Consider the following 12,679-nt stretch of genomic DNA (forward strand, 5'->3'; position numbering starts at 1 on the left):
ATTGTGTCCTTTAAGTCTGTTTTTTTTTGTTAATTTTCTTTCTTGAGGATCTATCTAGTGATGTTAGTAGGGTATTGAAATCCCCTACTATTATAGTGTTGCTGTTGATCTTGCCCTTTATATCCATCAAAGTCTGCTTTATATATTTAGGTGCTCCTATATTAGGTGCATAGATATTTATAATAGTTATATCTTCCTGTTGGATTGCTCCCTTTATCATTATGTAGTGGCCTTCTTTATCTCTTACTATAGCCTTTGTTTTATAGTCCACTTTTTCTGATATAAGTATTGGTATCCAAGTTTTTTTTTTTCATTTCAATTTGCATGAAATATTTTTTCCATTCTTTTCCCTTCATTCTATGTGCACCTTTTGTTTTAAGGTATGTCTCTTGTAGATAGCATATGTACGGGTCCTGTTTTCTTATGCATGCAGCTACCCTATGTCTTTTGATTGGATCATTTAATCCATTTACATTTAAGGTTATTATTTTATTTATTTATTTATTTTTTTTTTCTGAAGCTGGAAACGGGGAGAGACAGTCGGACAGACTCTTGCGTGCACCCGACCAGGATCCACCCGGCACGCCCACCAGGGGCGACGCTCTGCCCACCAGGGGACGATGATCTGCCCCTTCGGGGCGTCACTCTGCCGTGACCAGAGCCACTCTAGCGCCTGGGGCAGAGGCCAAGGAGCCATCCCCAGCGCCCGGGCCATCTTTGCTCCAATGGAGCCTTGGCTGCAGGAGGGGAAGAGAGAGACAGAGAGGAAGGAGGGGGAGGGTGGAGAAGCAAATGGGCGCTTCTCCTATGTGCCCTGGCCGGGAATCGAACCCGGGTCCCCCGCACGCCAGGCCGACGCTCTACCGCTGAGACAACTGGCCAGGGCAAGGTTATTATTGATATGTAGTTGTTTATTGCCATTTTATTCTTTAAAGCTATATTCCTCTTTTGCTATATTCTATTCCCACTTTAAAAGTTTTATGTTCATCAAAAGCATAGATTAATGTTTTTCACAGTTACAAAATTCAAAATTATCATACTTCTTTTCCATATTATTAGGATAATGTTTATCAAATATTTAAATCTAAAATATGCAATAATATTTCCTTATCTAGAATATTGAAAGACTGCTTGGTTATAATTTCTAATAAAGTTTAAGTTTTTATTGAACTTTAGAGAAAGTTGGGAACTCTATGTACAAGTTATTCATGTAGGAGTCTACACAGTGGGAAAATTAACATATATAGATATTCTATAATGATCAGCAATCTGAAAATATTACTAAAACTTATAATAACTGAATAAAATTTGTTAAATTCCCTTTCTAACAGAGTAATGTATGCAAATATAATTTATCAAATCTCATGAATATATATATATTACAATCCACAATGAAAAATTTACTTTACATATCTGTATATATGGCTGCTGTTGAAATTCATTTTTCTTTTAAACAGTAACATAAAATATTAGTTTTTGTGGAGCATATTATTTATGGCACTTTCAAACTAAGTATATTTTATGATCCATGAAATGAAGATTCTAATTACATCTAATGAAAGATGTGGGAACTCATACTGGATGTAAAGAAGGGCTATTTGAGATGGCTTGTTTCTAGCTGCTAATTTTAGAAAAAGTAAGACACTATTTCAGTACAGTAATCCAGGTAGGAGTCCACACAATGAAAAGATTAAAAGGTTTACAAGCATTTGCATAACATAACATAAATATCTGAAGCAGGAAGACCAAAAAGCTGTTGAATAACTCCCAATAAAGAGTTTGATTTCCGGGAAAAGAGTTATCTAAAATTTTTGCCATATAAGGGAAAAAGAATATCAAATGTGGGAATTACTCAAGAACAGCCCTCATCAAAGGACTGCATGAGCAATGTTTGTATTTAATTTTTGGTTTGACAAAAATTAGTGTATGTATGTGTGACGTGATGTGTGCATATATATGAACATGTGTGTGGACAATATGTGCACATGTAGGCCTTAGTTTCTCATTTATGTATGCTACCTTGTGATTTCAGCTGCTGCACACAGAAAAGCACATGTACACATATACACATACATAGAAAAAGACAGACAAAAAAATCCTCAGAAAATCTTTATTGTTATAGTTTTAAAAGTAATCTCCATGTATTCCTGTTAATTAGGCAAGAGTTCAGGTATAGTGATGAATTATAAATTTGTTGAGGCAAATTTAGAGAAACTAAGTCCAAAAGTCCAGGTTTTGGTCTGAGGCAGGCTTAAGGGATATATGGCAGATATGAGGGCTTCAGAGTTAAATAAAGATAGGGTTAGATTAAGGGACTAAGAAATTTAGAGAATGTATTCATGGCAAAGGTTTCAAACTATAGAGACCACTCGTAGTTACTCCTTCTAAGTTAACAAGTGAATGTATTAATTTCCCAGAGATTTAAAATACAAAAAATGTAAGTTCTATTTATTATTTTTACTCTTGCCATTTTCCATAATACAATTTTCTCTACAACAGTGTTTAGTTGAGGTACCAACATAAATTCACTGAAAGGTCCTACACATAGTACAATAAAATTTTTTGTCACTGGCAGGTTATAAATGTATATTTCAGATAATATTTGCCCTGGCCAGTTAGCTCAATAGTTGAGTATAGGCCCAGCATGTGGAAGTCTCAGGTTCAATTCTGGTCAGGGCACACAGGAGAAGCAACCATCTTCTTCTCTACTTTACCCCCATCTCTCTTCCTCTCCCACAGCTATGGCTTGAATGAGCAAGCTGGTCCTGGGTGCTGAGGATGGCTCCATGGCCTCACCTCAGGCATTAAAATGGCTTAGTATAAGCAGTGGTCAGAGATAGGCAGAGCATCAGCCCCAGACAGGGATTTTCAGATAGATCCTGGTTGGGGTGCATGAAGGAGTCTGTCTTTCTCCCTCCCTGCCTGTCACTTGATTAAAAAAAACAAAAACAATAAAATTTTTAAAAATTGTAAAAAGACAATATTCAATCCAAATTTCAAAATAGTTCCTGTTAGATATATATATATTTTTTAAGTGTATTTCAGTTGAGAAAATTAGATCAAGAATAGATTTTATTAGATGTGGTATAATTAATTAGAATAGAGAAAACCCAAGATGAGGCAGTTTTATTTGAAAGCCTTATATATTATTTTCTTAGTGTTAGCTTTAGCTATAGTGAAAGTGAGTTTTGGGGAAATAAAACATTGTGGTCAAATCCATACAGAACACACGTTATTTAATCATATAAACTTACTATATAAAAATACAGGATATTTCTCTTTATAATTTACTATTTGGAAAAGAAACACCAAATTCTTCCAGTTTTTGTTCTAATAAGCTTATATATATATTTCTATATGTGTTGTAATTTACTTTCATGCTACAAAGCTACATGTTAATTGCTTTTTATTTATTTTGTTGGGTGAGTAGAAGGATGTCAGACAAGTGACAATGGTCATTCATTTGAGATCTCTACAGCAGAGTAGTGATTATGCGGCAGTAAACAAAAGCAAGGACTTTATCTGGACTGTGCAGACTGTACCAAATGTCTTCAAGAAAACTGAAAATCTCAGCTACATTCAAAAGTGGTAGGAGTGTTAAGCAGATAGTGGCTAAAAACTTTAAAGTTTATATAATATAATTCTAAAAGCAGAATTTCTACAGAAAAATACATTTATTTTTCTGGTAAATTAGAGCCTGGTAAATTAAAACTGTTTATAATATCTATAAAACTTGTAAACTTACAAAGTTTACAAAGATATTTAGAGTTAAGTTAATGACCAAATATTGAAACAAATTAAATGTCATAAGCAAACAAAAATTGTGGATTAGTAAATAAAGCATTTTAAAGAATTCTCTCAAATGGATTTTAAATTAAGTGCAATCTCAAGCAAAATCTGAAGATTTTTTGACACTGACAAATTTTATTAAATTATATAATTTAATAAAAGAAACAAAAATAATGTATACAGCTTAAAAAATAAATTGGGAAATTCAAGATATTAATCATTATTGTAAAACTACATTGATTAAGGTGATGTTGTATCAGGGCCAGAACACACAGGTGTTGACTCACACATTGAGTTTTATATATCATCATATCAATACCCCTGCAATGCATTATTAAAAGAACTGTGGCCCTTGAGTGTATGGTGCTTAAATATAAGTTTCTCTCTCTTTTCCTTTCTCTCTCTTAAAAATGTTCCTATCTTGTTAGTTTAATGAAAGATATAACAACTACAATTATAATGAAAATTTATATAAAAGCACATTGGAAAATAAAAACACTATAAAATGCATGGTATTATAATTAATGTCATCATTGTTGAGAAGAAATTTTCAAAAGCATAACTTAGTAAGTACGTATATATAGGGAGGCATTAGTAAGCAGGAAAAACCCTACTGCAAATTTAACTATGATTTTAATATATAATATATTTTATGAGGTTATTTTCATCTAATTTCCCAAGTGCTTAATTAACTGTAGTTTTTGCTTTGGTGTCTTTAATTTTAAGAAATTTCGACATGTAATATATGTTCTCAATGTATAAATACAATAATAGTACAAAAGCTTTTAATAAAGAATTCCTCTCCTGTGTTCCAAATTTGCTCACTTTTTAATTCTGCTCCCTAATAACAACTACATTCACAAATTCTAGCTATTTCTTCCAGCATTTATTTTTATACAATCAATAATATACATCTACTATTTTCTTATTTTTTTCCCTTTTTTTATTTTTAAGTGAGAGAAGGGGAGATAGTGAGACAAATTGCTGCATTAGCCCCGAAAAGGATCTGCCCGGTAACACATATCTAGGGCTGGTACTAAAATCAGCAGAGCTATTCTCAGCTCCGGAGACATACGAACTTGGAACAACAGAGCTATCCTCAGCGCCAGGGACCACACTCAAACCAATAAGCCACTGGCTGTGGGAAGGGAAGAGGGAAAGAAAGGGGAGAGGCTGAAGGGAAAAGCAGAACACTTCTCCTGTGTGTCCTGACTGGGGATTGAACCAGGATGTCCATACGCCGCAGCCGGGCCGACATTCTATCTGCTGAGCCACCAGCCAGGGCCATGGCTGCTTTTTTCCATTTAAGCTATTTGTCTATTTTGACTACAAGTGATGGTGTTCCATTCACTTTTTCAAAGCCAAAATTGTACTGGATGAAGTTAAACAGGACTTTATTCAAAGTGATAGGGCAGAGAGACCAGAACTTGGTCTGAATTGTGTACATCTTTCCTAAAAGAACATGCAGTGGAGTTTTTGAGAAAAGGAGTGGGGTTTTTAGGCTTTCTGTTTACTCATTCGCTTTATATAAAAAATAAAAATTAAAATAAAAAGAAAGAAGAAGAAGAAAAAGGAAAACGTTTCTCCTATCTTCACACAGGGGTCGTTCTACATTTTGGAGCGACCACCTGTGGCAGTTAGACTCCCGCCCTGTCACGGAAACTGGGAGGTTGGCTATTATCTCCACTGACAATGACCTTTAAAAGAGATGAATCCCAGGTCTTTGGCAAAGGCACTCCTGGGTTGTAAAACAGGCAAGAGACTTTTGAAAAAGGTTCACATCTCAAAAGGGGCAGAGAAAGAACTTATAATGAAAACTTTTTACAAGTAAATGTTCTAAATAAAGGGAAGTCATGGTTTAAAGTAAGGAAGAAGCCTGTTTGAAGTTTTGTCTGGATAAGTGACTCAAAACTATTTTGGCCACTTTTTATCTATTTATATCACAACTTTTTTTTCAATCTGTGTAAATGTAAAAGTAATCAAGTTGGCTAGAATAGAATTTTAAGTTTATTCAATGTAGGGGTTATATCTTCCTTCTCACTTTCCTTTAGAGAGAAAATGATTTATCTGCATTTGCATAATGGTAATGAATATAGCTGACAGTCATTGGGCAGGTTGTTACTATTAGGTACGGTGATTCTCCTTTATCTGCTGTTTTGCTTGTCATATTTCAGTTACCCAGAATCAGAAAGTATTAATTAATCCCAGAAAGCGATAATTCATAAATTTTAAATTGTGCACTGTAATGCTCCTAATTAAGGTGATGAAATCTCGGGCCTTCTCACTCTTTCCACCTGGACACCCTTTTTCTGAAGTATCCATGCTGTATAGTCTAAGTTAGTAGCCTGCCTGGGTACTGCAGGCCTTGTGTTCAGGTAACCCTTGTTTTGCTTAATAATGGCTCCTAAACACAAGAGTAGGGATACTGCAATTCAGATTGGCTAGAGCGAGTCTGTAAAGTGCTTCCTTTACTGAAAAGGTAAAAGTTCTGAGACCTGTGTAATTATGTGAACCAGTGCCATCCTACTAAATTCAGTAAAGAAGGGGGAAGTTCTCAACTTGACAAGGAAAGAAAAAATAACGTATGCTGAGGTTGCTAAGAATGGATCCTCTGTTCATGAAATTGTGAAGAAGCAAAAGAAATTTATGGCAGTTTTGCATCAGACTACAAAAGTTATGGTCGCAGTGCATGATGATTTTGTAGCTAAGATGGACAAGGCATTGAATTTGTGGGTGGTAGATGAACAGAAAATGTATTCTGTTCACATTTTTGATTGACAGCAATGTGTTGTGCCAGAAAACATTGGGCTTGTACAAAGACTTCAGTTCAGCAAGGGGTCCCCTAAAATGAGTGACAATAAGATGTTTACTGTTGGCAATGAATGGCTACCTAGGTTCAGGAAGAGGTTTGGACTAAAAAGTATAAAAATTACTGGAGAGGAAGAGACATATTCACATAATTTTTATCATAGTATATTGTTAAAATTGTTCTATTTTATTAGCAGTTATTGTTAATATTTTTATGTGTCTACTTTATAAATTAAGCCTTGTCATAGGCATGTATGTATGGAAATAAAACATAATATATAATATATAGGGTTGGGTACCATCCAAGGTTTCAGGCATTCATTGGGGGTCTCAAAGTACATCCCTCACCAGAAAGGGAGAGCTAGTATACATATCTTATGTGTATTCATCTATAATAACAACTGAGTTCATGAAATATTCTAATTTGTATAAATGAGAAAAATAATACAGAGAGAATTTAAACAATCTGAAATAAAATCACTATGCTTTGTCACACAAATGTGCTCTTCACTAAATCTACAATATTCTTTTGCGTTTGAACATCTTGTAGCCTTTAAAAACCACCCATTCTGTGAAAGCAAGGTGCTTATATGTTTATACTTTATGATCAAGTAAAGAAAAAAAATATATATATATATTGTGTGTGTGACAGAGAGAGATACAGATAGGGACAGACAGGAAGAAAGAGAGATGAGAAGCATCAATACTTCATTGTGGCATCTTGGTTGTTCATTGATTGCTTTCTCATATGAGCCTTGACTGGGGGATTACAGCAAACCGAGTGACCTTTTGCTCAAGTCAGTGACTCTGGGTTCAAGCTGGTTAGCCTTGCTAAAACCAGATGAGCCTGTGCTCAAGCCGACAACCTCTGGGTTTCAAACCTGGGTCTTCTGCGTCCCAGTCTGATGCTCTATCCACTGTGCCACCACTTGGTCAGGCAAGTGAATATATTTTTCCCTAACCTTTCCACATTCATTCTATCAAGAGAACTTCAGCCTACTCCTCCTCTTGCTTCTGTAACACCCATCGTACAACTCTTATAGAACCCATATTGTTCTTTTTGAGCATGGCTATTCTCTCCCAGTTGAGTGTGGGTTCCTTAAGCACATGATATTTATTTCATATATTGCTATGTCCTTTGGTTACAGCAGAGTTGTGGCATATGCTATGATATGACATGATGTAATATATATTAATATTGGTACAAATGCGTAGGTAATACTTCTGAACTAGGTTTGCTTCAAATAGTCATTTCTGTTTGAGTTGAAACAATAAAAACAGACTGATGTTCTCAGTTACCAATTGTAAGTAGCTGAGATTTTTGGTGCAGAGAGAATTATAGATAATTTTACTTCTAGAAATTAGTACTGTTATTATCTTTTCACCAAAGAGGTCAGGTATTAAATAACAGCAATAAGACAAAAAAATCCTAAACCAAAATTAAAATGAAAAAAATGCTATCATTTGATAAGATTCCTTATGAAAAGCATAGTGGTAAATACTTAAGACAAAAAGTAAATTAATTTGCTAAAAAAATAAGTTTTTATTGAAAATGTGAAATATGTATTAATTAAGTATTTTACATTTTTAATTGTGTGTCTCTGAGGATTTTAATTTGGAACCTGTTATTCAGTTTGACACCAGTATTTATTTGAGGTATTTTGCTTTGGGCTAAATCAATAGAACCCTTTTCTTTTTATACTTAAAAGAAATCCTGCTGCTAGCAAACTGTTAAACATTATGTCATATTACCCAACTTACATTGCCTTCTAAGGTCTTGCAGCTGTGAGAAAAAGGCGGTACGTTGTGTGAGATAGTGAATAAATGAAAGTTTGAAACTTCTAAAGAGTGAATAGACTTCATATTCTTGATCTATTATTTTTTCTCTAATAATCAAAGCACTATTTAAACTTTAAAACTGCACTCCCGACAGTGAGCCTCTTGTATTAGGACAAGCCTATGAGTGCAGTCATTTTGGGTGGGTGGATAGGAGATGCAAAGATACAGGAGATAGGAGGAACAGATAATTAAGATAAAAGGGCCTTGGAATTTTTGACAGTTCTTTGAAAACAGTTGATTTTGAAGTTTCATCTTGCTAAACTTTAAATTAGAATACATAGAGTCTCATGGTATTTCAGACCTCTTTTTCATTGAAAAAGTGAGAATCAGATTATTTTGCAGAGATAGGTAAGACTGCACAAGAAATGTGATTATTCTTGTTTTGATTGGTAAATCACACCTAAAGCCTAATACGCTCTTAACAGACAAGGGAGTATGTTCAAGGATGTGATTTAGGGTAGGTCATTTGGGCTTTGGGCCTCGGCTTTGAGATATTTCCATCAACTCTTCTATCTTCCTTTTCTTTTTTTTGTCTGTTTAATAACTCATTTTCTAATATCAAAAGGAAACCGCTTCAGATAGAAATGGAACATAATAGTGTTATTCAAATGTTTTTTGTGATTTAATCTGTTTATAGATGAGTAATAAAAAAGAAACTTCTTTTTACTGACTTAAACTTCATGTCACTTTTTAATGCCATTCAATTCTCTACAGAATAAATAATTTCAGAATTGTTTCATTAGATGAATAGTTCAGCTGACTAATAGAGTTAAGATACCAAATATTTATAGGTAAGTACACCACCTTTTTATAGATCCCTTTACAAATATCTTTAGTGTTCCAGAATTACCTAGAAAAGCACTGTTGACAGTTATTTTCAAAGATGTCTAATAGTTTGAGGAAAGCTATTCTAGTTTTAGCATTCACAACTTCCAGCCACTTGAAACATGATAATTAAATGACCATAAAATATTGTCATCAGGAATAAAAAGAGAAAAGATTATATATATACACAACCACACAGACCTATCAGGTATATTTAATTTCTTTTTCACACATTGTTTTGACTTGTTTTCTTTCTACATGTCAGAGCTCCCTAACTTACTTTTTTTGAAACGAGCAGACATAGCTCCCTTTTTCCTTTTCACCTTGAATTTTTTGAGAGGAAATGAAATGCCACACACTCTGCAGAGTGTTCAGTGGAAAATCCTGATAATCAGCCAGGACCACTTGAGAGACAATTTTCTACCACAGCTGCTGAATCATTTCAACAAGAGCGTGTGAACTAGATGTGATGTTTATCTCAACCTTAGCTAAAGAATATATTCTTTCTGCGTGGGCATTCATTATTTTTGTGAATATTGAAGAACAATCCATTTTCAGTTTAATATAAAGTCTATAGAAATAGCTTCTAATCATAAATATGAATATATATTAGTTCCGATCGTAAAACATTATATTTCATTTCAATTTTGTATTGAAAATATCCCCAAATGGGTAAGATGAAGGAGTGTGCCAACTAGATAAGTTTCTATAAAAGTTTTATAATTTTTTAACTAAGTCAAAAGCTTGTTGAGCATTTATTACCCACAAAACATTTTTCTTTGGTAAAACAATATGTGTGACCATGGAGGTCACTGCTTTTAGCATGGTAAAAATAAAACATTATAAATTATAGTTAACAACTGTATTTTTGCTTTTATAAATAAAACAAAAATTTTGTATTTTATTTTTCAGAATCACCTTGCAGAGGACACAGAACAACTAAAGCTCAGGTAAATTAATAAATTTGATGCCCAATTTTCCATTTTGTAAAAACAATAACTCTTTTTATGTGTGTTTATCTCCTTTCTTCTATCAAACGATATTATTAAACATTTTAAATTTACTATTTAGATGTATGTTAATATTTCATATTTTGAATGTTCTAATTTTATGCCCAAATGGCAAAGTAATTACATATTAAACAATCGTGTAGTAGAAGAATGTTAAATTATTGGATTGGAAGCTAGTTTTTGATTGGTCAATTACACAAGGCTTATTATGATTAAATAAAACTGATTTACATTAGATTTAATTAAGACCTATTTAAAATTCGAAGCACAGACATACATATAGACACTGCACCATTTTCTGGTTGTTAGCAATTCCTGATAACCTTAGGAAGACCTTGATTTGATTCCCGGAAATTAATGTGCCCTCTTGGCAGGCTCTGGCATCCCTGGTGAGACTTTAGGGAAAGTGCAATGACACATTTGCTGACATCAGAAATGAAAACACCTCATAAAAATTAGAGAGACTTAAGGCTATGGTAAAAGGGACTTCCAGGAAATTATTTCCTGATTTGGTACAATCAGTAATTTATCATAAGCACACTACATATTTAAGAGATGACATTATAGTAACTTCAAACCTTTTTTCTACTTTGTTAAAATAAATACTAAAACCTATTATTAGAAACAGTGACACTGTTTAAAATGTTATTTAAAATAATTATTATTTTATTTAAAACATAACATTCTAAAAAATCTTTGTCATATTATTGATACATAATGAGTGTTTATAACTCTATGTAAATTAAAAAAATGTTTATAGAGATCTACAAATATTTGTGTGTCCTACTGTTAATATGCTAATAACATCCCTGAATGATAAGAATCTCACATATGAAATGGTGGTGGCCTGCCCTATGCTTCTACATGGAAAAGTTCTTTAATAAAACAATTCTATAATGTGACTCTTTTAGAGAAATTGTAAAAAAAAAATTACTTGAAATTCCTTTTTTATTCTCATAATAATAAACATGATGATAATAATTACCATAACTGAAAAAATCTATCTATTAATTTAAGGACTTACTCAAATTCTGGAAAATAGTTTGAGAACTTAACTTTATATGAATGTTATTATTGAACTTTTCCAATAATCTCAGAGGTAGATAACACCATTAGTTTCTTCTTGCCAAAAAGAAAGTGGAGGCATAGAGCTAGCTATTATATGTATGGCTGAAAGTCACACAGATAAAAAGAGAAGATTGGCTTATAAAAGGAAGCATGTTTGTGTTTTTCCCGGTATTACGCTCATGAATGTGCACCCACACTCACACACACACACACACACACACACACACGGGCACGCATATCATACATAAATACATACACATGAGTATATAATAATTTCTCCAGAATAAATATACAAAGAAATGGGAATTGGAGTGATCATTCTTGAGAAGAAAAACTGAAGAGCAGGAATAAAACAAGGATCTATTTTGGATTATTTACAATTGTCAGGTAAACACAAAAAATATCTAAGTATATATAAATATACATTCATATTTTATATTTAATAAATACTTTAATCATATCATCTATTGATAATATATACATAAATATTATATATAAAATATAATGCTATATTAACATATAGCAGTGCGTATGTGAGAGAACGGGAAAGAAAATAATGGAGAAAAGTAGGAGGAAAGAAAGAATATCATACCAAGGAACTAGAAAATTATGTGAGTTAATGGATATAAAAACTTAGAATAGTCTCATAAACTGTAAGTACTAAGCAAACACTGACTGTTATTATTGTTACACAGATGATAGAAACTATTAGTGTCTTCATATTCCGTACATATTCTGGCTATATTCTCCTCATTTACCCTAAATTTAAATAACTAGCTTTGTCCTATAGAAAATGTATTTTGTTGGACTTTTTTACGCTCTTCAGCATTAACATTTTAAAATTCCTAATGAATGATGAGCTAATTCACTCGAAAATTCTAATACTCTTGCCTACTTAAATAGAAGTTGGTGTTGTCTGGTAATGATCTACCAGCGTTTCGCAGCCCTTGAAGATATGCAGGAATTCTTTTAAGGAACTAACCACTAGATGGCAGTGTTCTCAGGGGACCATTTGATTTCCAGATATCCAAGTAAGTATACATTTTCACTGACTTCTCTTACTTACAACCATAAAATAATTTCATCAAGATGTGATTCGGGTGGGCAGAGATGGGAGAAGAATTTGTCATAAAAAAACATATAATATTTACCTGAATGACTGTCAAGCATACTGAGGAATACTGGGATTGACTGTTGGGGAAATAAAAGGCTACATGATGTTAAGAAATAAAGGAAAGAGTAGTACTGTAATGCAGAATAATTCACATAGATTGAAAACAGAGCAAGCATCATAACTTCCTTATTATTCTGGGTAAATAAAATAATTAGACGAGCCAATG

Source organism: Saccopteryx bilineata, chromosome 3 (assembly GCF_036850765.1).
Source record: "Saccopteryx bilineata isolate mSacBil1 chromosome 3, mSacBil1_pri_phased_curated, whole genome shotgun sequence".
Lineage (NCBI taxonomy): Eukaryota > Metazoa > Chordata > Mammalia > Chiroptera > Emballonuridae > Saccopteryx > Saccopteryx bilineata.